General features: G+C 37.7%; 1 protein-coding gene across 3 annotated transcripts in view; it reads right to left on the minus strand.

Moving 5' to 3' along the window:
• Nucleotides 1–8,109, minus strand: part of LOC144978680 (uncharacterized) — a 77,770-nt gene extending 69,661 nt beyond the window's left edge. For all 3 annotated transcript variants that reach the window (XM_078925065.1, XM_078925067.1, XM_078925064.1), the window contains exon 1: nucleotides 7,965–8,109. The gene's annotated coding sequence lies outside the window, so the exon portion shown is untranslated. The remainder of the gene's footprint in view (nucleotides 1–7,964) is intronic.
• Between the last annotated feature and the right edge of the window lie 219 nt (nucleotides 8,110–8,328).

Below are 8,328 nucleotides of genomic sequence, written 5' to 3' on the forward strand. Positions count from 1 at the left end.
GCTAAAACTGAAAGGGTGAGAGATTGTTTTCTGTTGTAATTGTTTACTTGAATATACAATATGATATCGAAGATCATTGTTGTTTCTTGTTATGTAAAACAAAAACGTATTTAAAACTCTATTAAAACGTGGCTACAGTGCTAGAATGTAGGAAAAAGCTGAGTCTGTGAGCCTTCGCGGTATTTCAAATTCTGAATATCATAGACTTTTTTATCCTTAATGGCGCTGATAGATTCAAATGGTGACTAGTGTGATATCCCCACTGCTTCAAACTTTAAATCCCTCACCAAATTTTCTATAATTTCATTTTTTTATGAACCATTTTACACCAAAATTGAAAGGAAGTAAATATTATGATCATACAGAAGCCATGCGTCACAATGTTTTTGTTATTGTAAAAATTACCGACACATTTAATTAACCATGTATTGGACATCATCAGAAAAAGCATTTTGTGTTGAAAGATACGAGATCTGAAGTCAACAAATAAATAAAGTTAACTTGAATTTTGTAGGGAATACCGAATTGATCCCAATCACGAGTAAGCAAGCTCTTTCGACTGATGACTTCGAAAGATCGCTCCCTGTTTCCCCCTAAAACCTCTGTTACTGAAAAGACGGCCATACAATCTTCAGACTGAAGCTTTGGCCTTAATGGAAGAAAAAGAAAGTTGAAATGGGATGGACCGTCTGTCAAGGCAATCAGAGGACGGTGTGAAAAAGTTTTAGGCAAAATGGCTTTCTCTCGGGAAGCCATTCAAAGGAGGGGGTTAGCATCTTCAAAAGAGCGCGCACTGACGAAATTGTTGCAAGAGTTCGAAATTCTGTGGAGGAGAAATCCCCAACTTGAAACCCATGGATTTTTTTCTCTTTGGGATTATTTAAAAGACCAATAGGGAATGAGATTAGCGGAAGAGTAGCGTCCCTTGATTGGACGTCACCCATAGTCTGTGACGTCACCGGCGGAAAAGTTATTAGAGAGAGAACGTCATGTTGGTTGTGCGCATGCGTCTCTCGTCCAAAGCGAGGATGAGAGACGCATGCGCACAACCAACATGACGTTCACTCTCTAATAACTTTTCCGCCGGTGACGTCACAAACTATGGGTGACGTCCAATCGAGGGACGCTACTCTTCCGCTAATCTCATTCCCTATAAATGTCAAGTGCAAAATTCTCAAGTCTTCATGAACTGAGACATCGAGTGGAACAAGTAGTAAAGGTTATTGACCCGCAGCTTTGTGAGAGATCTACACATCAGATTATCATCAGGAGATAACGCACATGTGTGGGACACAAAAGAGGCCATTTCGAATATCGTCTTTAATAAACTCTCGACATACTAGTGAGTGTGCTTTTTCTGTTAAAACTTAAGCTTGAGTCCTTGATTCACGTTCTCTCACCACACTCGGGTGTAAAATGAGTACCTGGCCACAAACAGCATTGTCTTTGTCGGAAAAAAAATTGTATTAACTTCTAACAGATGTCACATCTCTTCCTCCGCATGTTAAATGTTGCACAATCATGGACGAATATTACGAAGTATAAATGAATACATTTGATCAGGGAGGCAATTTTAGCGATTCCTACTATTCGAGGACTGTCATCGCTGAACCCGGGATTCATTCACTTATTAATCACAGCCCCAGTATACATAGTTCGAAGATGGCGTCACTCAAGCCTTTGTTATTGTATTTTGTTATTGTATAGATAGTATGCAGATGACGTCACTCAGGTCTTTGTTATTGTTTTTTGCCATCCGCGTTTATGAGTAAGGCTCACTGAACTGTATTAACCCGACTATAAACATTCATTGATACACACAGTTTTGTGTGTTGGTCGTTATACTTCCGGATGGCAATGTTATGAGCTTCTTAGACAAGCGCATACTATCTATATCCGCGTTTATGAGTGATTATCACTAAACTGTATTAACTAGACTATAAAAGTTCATGGTTACACACAGTATTTTGTGTTGGTCCGTTATACTTCCGGATGGCAATGTTGTGAACTTCTTAGCCAACTTCTAAGTACTTGGCTAAGGAGTTCACAACATTGCCATCCGGAAGTGTAACGGACCAACACACAAAACTTTGTGTAACCATGATCGTTTATAGTCAGGTTAATACAGTTTAGTGAGAATTACTCATAAACGCGGATGGAAAAAAAAACAATAACAAAGAACTCAGTGACGTCAACTTCGTTCTATCTATAGGAATGACGGCTTGACGAGTGACATTTTAATACAGCAGCTTGCCGGCGCGTTTACGACAGAGAGGCGGCACCGCAAAATATTCTGTTAAAAATTTACCAGAAGAATTTTGACCAATCAAAACATGGAATTTGTGAAACACCTTCAAACGTGCTCGGACAAACATGGTTTGTTGTTTATGAACAATAATGTGAATGGAATTGGATTCAGTAGTCTGATGTCACGCCGCCCGGCAACGGCGGCCATCTTGGTTCTAAACAAAAAAAATCATTACTTTTTATTTTTCATGCTGGCTAGAACTTTTCATATGCCTTGTGATCAAAATGTGTTAAAGTCAAAACAAGATCAACTTTATGGAATTTTCCCTCTGGATACGCTTTTAAGCTCGCCGGAGAAATATTTCATACGGGCGTCCGCCATTGTTCCGATAGTTTAGAGCCAGTGTTACTAAGTTACCATGCGTCATTAGGAAGGAAGTGACGTTACGACTATTGAAGAGTATTGGCAATGAAATTGTCCTTTCTCTGGTCATTGTTATTGTTTTTATACCTCCAAATGATGACTAGTTATCACACGATTTTCTCGAGCCGATTATCAACGTTTAAGATTACAGAAAGATATGCGCTTGGCTAAGAATCTCCAACAGTGCCATCCGGAAATATAACGAACCAACTCACACAACTGTGTGTTACCTTAAACGTCTATAGTCTGGTTAATACAGTTTAGTGATAATAACTCATAAATGCGGATGGCAAAAAACAATAGCGACGACCCGAGTGACGTCAACTTCATTCTATCTATAGTTTCTGTGTTGGTTCTATAGATAGTTCGAAGATGACGTCACTCAGGTCATTGTTATTGGGGTTTTTTTGCCATCCGCGTTTATGAGTAATGCTCACTGAACTGTATTAACCCGACTATAAACCCTCTTCCGCACTAGGACAGGACTGTCCCGGGACAGTCCTGTCCCAAATCTGTAACATATAGAATTTAGAGAGATCTTCCGCACCTATTGGGACGGGACAAAACAGTCCCGTTGTGTCCCAAGCCGTTGTGAAATGCTACAAAATCAACGGGACAGGACTGTCCCAGTCCCGTGTTCATATCGTTTGTGATAGTAGAAAAATATAGCAGACTTCCGCACTAGGACAAAAAAAGTCCCAGACTTGGCGGCGCCGTGTCAAAATTGAAATGCCTGTCTTTATTTTCTGCATCCCTCCTCCTACTACTACTACTACTACTACTACTACTACTACTACTACTACTACTACTACTACTACTACTACTACTACTACTACTACTACTGTTGCTTCTGCTGTGGCTAATGCCACTAATATATTAATACCTACATCCCTTATATTTTGTATTTATTTCCAATTCCATTGTATTTATTTTCCAACAATAGTCCACACTTTATTTTGGTTCACTTTCTATACTGCATTACACAGTTCCTCCCCGCCTCCCCTCTTTTGACATAATTAAGTACGCACCTTTTATAAATTTCTATTGCTCTGTTTTAATTCGCGCTTCCTCACAAAGTAGCATACAATTTCCTGCCCATCAATGTTTTTGTTTATGCATCTTAACAACGCCACTACCACATTATCTCATTCGTCTGTAGTTTTTAATTCATCATGTGTTGTTGATGAAGGGGAAACCCGAAACATCCATTTTTATCTGTTTTCGTATATTAAACTGAAGCTTACATTCAATTTCACAGTTATAATTTATTTATTTATTTCAATTCTGAATATAAAAAAGCAAGAACAATTCAAAAAATAATTCTATGTGATGAAACCACGTAAAGAAGGCATAGCAACATAAATATTTTCGGCAATTTAAAAACGTATGTTTATAAATATAATTTAAGAAGTGTCACACTTTGTGACACAGCAGTAACGTGTCTAAAACCGGTCGCACATCTATTCGATAACTTGTGGGATCAATTATCTTTATCGTTATTTATTTCGGGAATTCTCAATGAAAATATTTATAAGTTAGTCCTTCTGAGCCACTTGGACTCATTGTAAAACAAATTAAGTCCTTTAGAGCCTTGTAGCCAATGGTGCAGGAGTTATTCCGGTTTCAATAGCGTGAAGCGGACAATTAACGTATTTGTTTGAAAACCTTTGAACGGGACGCTAGTCTGTAGTCTATCGCAGATTACTATCCCAGCTTGACAGGTACCCTTTTACACCTGAATGGAGTGAGTGATTGGAGTAAATTTTCTTGCTCTAGAAAGTACAAGTTGGCTTCGGTCGGAATCGAACACAGAACCTCTGAGTCCAGAGTACAACGCGCTAACCATAGGCCATCTTGCCTCCTAAGCTTATAAATCCGGAACTTATCCATGTTTCTGTGGCGTTGAGCAGACAGATAACAGTTTAAAATTTAAAATAATAAAATTCATTTTTTCATCCCATAGGGGAAATTTTTCTCGAGGGTCTATTCCAAGGTAAGACTGGAAAACCGGGCGTTAGGCGCAATGCAGCGCCGCAAATTTAGCTAGGACAAGGTATAACCAGGCGTCAGCCGCAGTGCAGCGCCGCAAATTGAGCTAGGCGAGGTGACTTAATCAACTGATGCCTTTCGGGTACGAAGCATGCTGACTTTCTATTATCCTCTTGAATGATGCTAGTCCGTCAAAGATTACTTTCATCAGCGAACTGGTACTCATTTGCACCTGGGTAAAATGAGGTGATTCCAAGAAAGTCATTTTAAGATAAGATCGGAGATCACCATAGAGTCTACGGAATTGACCCTTGAGCAATCTTTGGGTCATTAAAGGATGCACCCAATATTGTTTTCTCTTTCAATTTGTCTTTTTTTTCCACGTGGTAAAGCACAGAAATATGCAACCTCTATTTCATCCATTACTAGTAGTAGTAGTAGTAGTAGTAGTAGTAGTAGTAGTAGTAGTAGTAGTAGTAGTAGTAGTAGTAGTAGTAGTAGTAGTAGTAGTAGTCGTGGTAGTGGTAGTAGTAGTAGTAGTAGTAGTAGTAGTAGTAGTAGTAGTAGTAGTAGTAGTAGTAGTAGTAGTAGTCGTAGTCGTGGTAGTAGTGTAGTGGTAGTGGTAGTAGTAGTAGTAGTAGTAGTAGTAGTAGTAGTAGTAGTAGTAGTAGTAGTAGTAGTAGTCGTAGTCGTGGTAGTGGTAGTGGTAGTGGTAGTAGTAGTAGTAGTAGTAGTAGTAGTAGTAGTAGTAGTAGTAGTAGTAGTATAGTAGTAGTAGTAGTAGTAGTAGTAGTCGTAGTCGTAGTCGTGGTATTGGTAGTGGTAGTAGTAGCAGTAGCAATAATATTACTTTTGCTATAAGAATATTTCATGATTATATAAATCTTATGTAAACAAATCCCATTGTACAGTGTAAAAAATCATTGTCGTCATGTCGTATCTTATGTTGATTCATAAAATGTGAATTATTACAGTTGCAATTGCCTACAAAAAAACTTTTGAGTCTTGTAAAAATTAAAAAATAATGCATTCGCGCAGGTGTGTCCTGGGACAGTCCTGTCCTAGTGCGGAACCCTTTTTGAATAGAAGTTTTCTCCATTGGGACAGGACAAATTTGTCCCGGGACAGTTTTGTCCTAGTGCTGAAGGAGGGTAAACGTTCATGGTTACACACAGTTTTGTGTGTTGGTCCGTTATACTTCCGGATGGCAATGTTATGAGCTTCTTTGCCAAGCGCATACTATCTATATATCAAGAGGTAGAACAACAGTGGGTATTTTACTAAGACACATACCATCGATAGTAAAACCTGTGTAGTTTGCTATGTTAACCAATCACTGCCATTGTTTATATTATGACGACTGTCCGAGAGGCGTGGTTATCTAGGTGTCTATTGTGTTGGGGGTCAAAATTGTGACCCAACGTCTCAAAGCGGTATTATGTCGGGATAGACCAGATGCTAAAAAGTCAAATTAAAGTGAAACTGGACAACAATATAAATTACTGGTATTTAGGAACCTGAAATATGATAGTCATTCTCCTCAATAAAGTTTATAAACTGAACGCAAGTCTGATATTTCTGGATACAAATTTAATTTTCAGTATATTAGTCATCCCGATTTAATACCGTTTTGAAGCGAGGTGACGCAATTGTCCCCTACAGCCCATGTTAAATTGTTGCCAACGGGAACAAAATTAATGGTAAATCTTAAGATTTTATAACTATTTTTTTTCTCTCTACAGATTGATATAAATGCTGTGTGTTTATCAAAAATAGACTTACAACATTGCCATCCGGCCAACACACAAAACTATGTGTAACCATGAACGTTTTTGGTCTGATTGATATAATTTATTAGTGAGAACCGCTCATAAAAATGGCTGGCTTAAGAAAAATAACAGGGCTGAATGACGTCAATTATGTTCCTTCTATAGATAGTTCGAAGATGACGTCACTCAGGTCTTTGTTATTGTTTTTTGCCATCCGCGTTTATGAGTAATGCTCACTGAACTGTATTAACCTGACTATAAACGTTCATGGATACACACAGTTTTGTGTGTTGGTCCCATATACTTCCGGATGGCAATGTTATGAGCTTCTTAGCCAACCGCATACTATCTATAGATAGTATTAAGTTGTCGTCACTCAGGTCCTTGTTATTGTTTTTACCATCCATGTTTATGAGTAAATCTCACAAAACTATAGATAGTATGAAGTTGACGTCACTCCGGTCTTTGTTATTTCTTTTTGCCATCCATGTTCTTGAATAAATCTCACAAAACTGTATTAACCAGACTATAAAAGTTCAAGGTTACACATAGTTTTGTGTTTTGGTCCGTTATATTTCCGGATGGCAATATTGTGAGTCTCTTAGGCAAGCGCATACTGTCTGTACGGGGTAACGCACATTTTTTCAAACTTAATAATAATTTTACCAATCGCTTCTCAGATGAGTATATCATTTTCTGGGGAAAATGATCGGGTATATAGAAACCTGAATATAATGTTTTCATGTTAATTTTACAGTGAAAATATGTTGCCAGGTGCATTTGCGGGCACCTACGTAGATACTTCATTACGTACTGATTTTGATCGTTGATGGCTCAAAACATTCGTCTCGAACGACGTATACTTATTTGCAGGTCTGATAACCCGAATTATAAAGGGCTCATTGTTATAATTGAAATACTCTCAAACCAACGAAAAATGTTGTCAATATATGCATATTGCTCTCGATCTATGTTAATGTTATACAACAGTCTTTTTTGCTTGTTTAATAATCAGAATAGATAAGTGTACAATGCGGGTTCTTCAGCTTTATATTATTATAAGTATAAGTCAAAGCGATACTAGGCTGCTAGAAAATGTGGAGTGTAAAAAGTAATGAACAAAAATGAATATAAGAGCGTCAAAAAAAAAAGAACAAAATACCAAACGCTGAACGTTTCGGGCTCAAAACCCTTTTTCAGCCAACAACAACAACAAAAAAACAATAAAGACATAAATACATTACTAAATTCCAGACAGACGACAGAGGTGTTTTTTTTAGGTCCTCTCTGTAGGAAAATCTTGGAAAGGTTTACTTTCCAAGCTTTTTCTACAGAGAGGACCAAAGTATCATCTCTGTCGTCTATCTGGAATTTAGTAATGTATTTATGTCTTTATTGTTTTTTGTTGTTGGCTGAAGAAGGGTTTTGAGCCCGAAATGTTCCATGTGTGGTATTTTGTTCTTTTTTTGAAGCTCTTATATTCATTTTTTTGTTTATAGCTATATATTATAATATTATTTAATTTGTAAACTTACCTTTCACTTGTCACGACTGTCGCCAGCACTAAAACTGATCAAAGAGACCAAGCTGTCGCCGGCCGTGTAGATCCGAGCATTGACAAAAGTGGCCCGTGGTTAAACTGTCACAAATTCTTATCTTCCAGCTCTCGAACAATGCAAAGGACGGTCTGCGGTTTATCTAATAAGGTTAAACTAGTTAAGTATAGTCATATATTACTATTATAATATTATTATACGATTATAATATAATTTGCTTATCAATCCATTGAACGCGGCGGCACTTGGAGAATTTCTGCTTTGGAAATGTGTGTAAGACGTGGACACTCGATGCAAGATAACAATTTTTAAAAATCTGAACACGTGTGTATGCTTTAGTGTC

The sequence above is a fragment of the Berghia stephanieae genome, chromosome 8, assembly GCF_034508935.2.
Source record: "Berghia stephanieae isolate SIO BIC M18660-M18661 chromosome 8, UCSD_Bste_1.3, whole genome shotgun sequence".
NCBI lineage: Eukaryota > Metazoa > Mollusca > Gastropoda > Nudibranchia > Aeolidiidae > Berghia > Berghia stephanieae.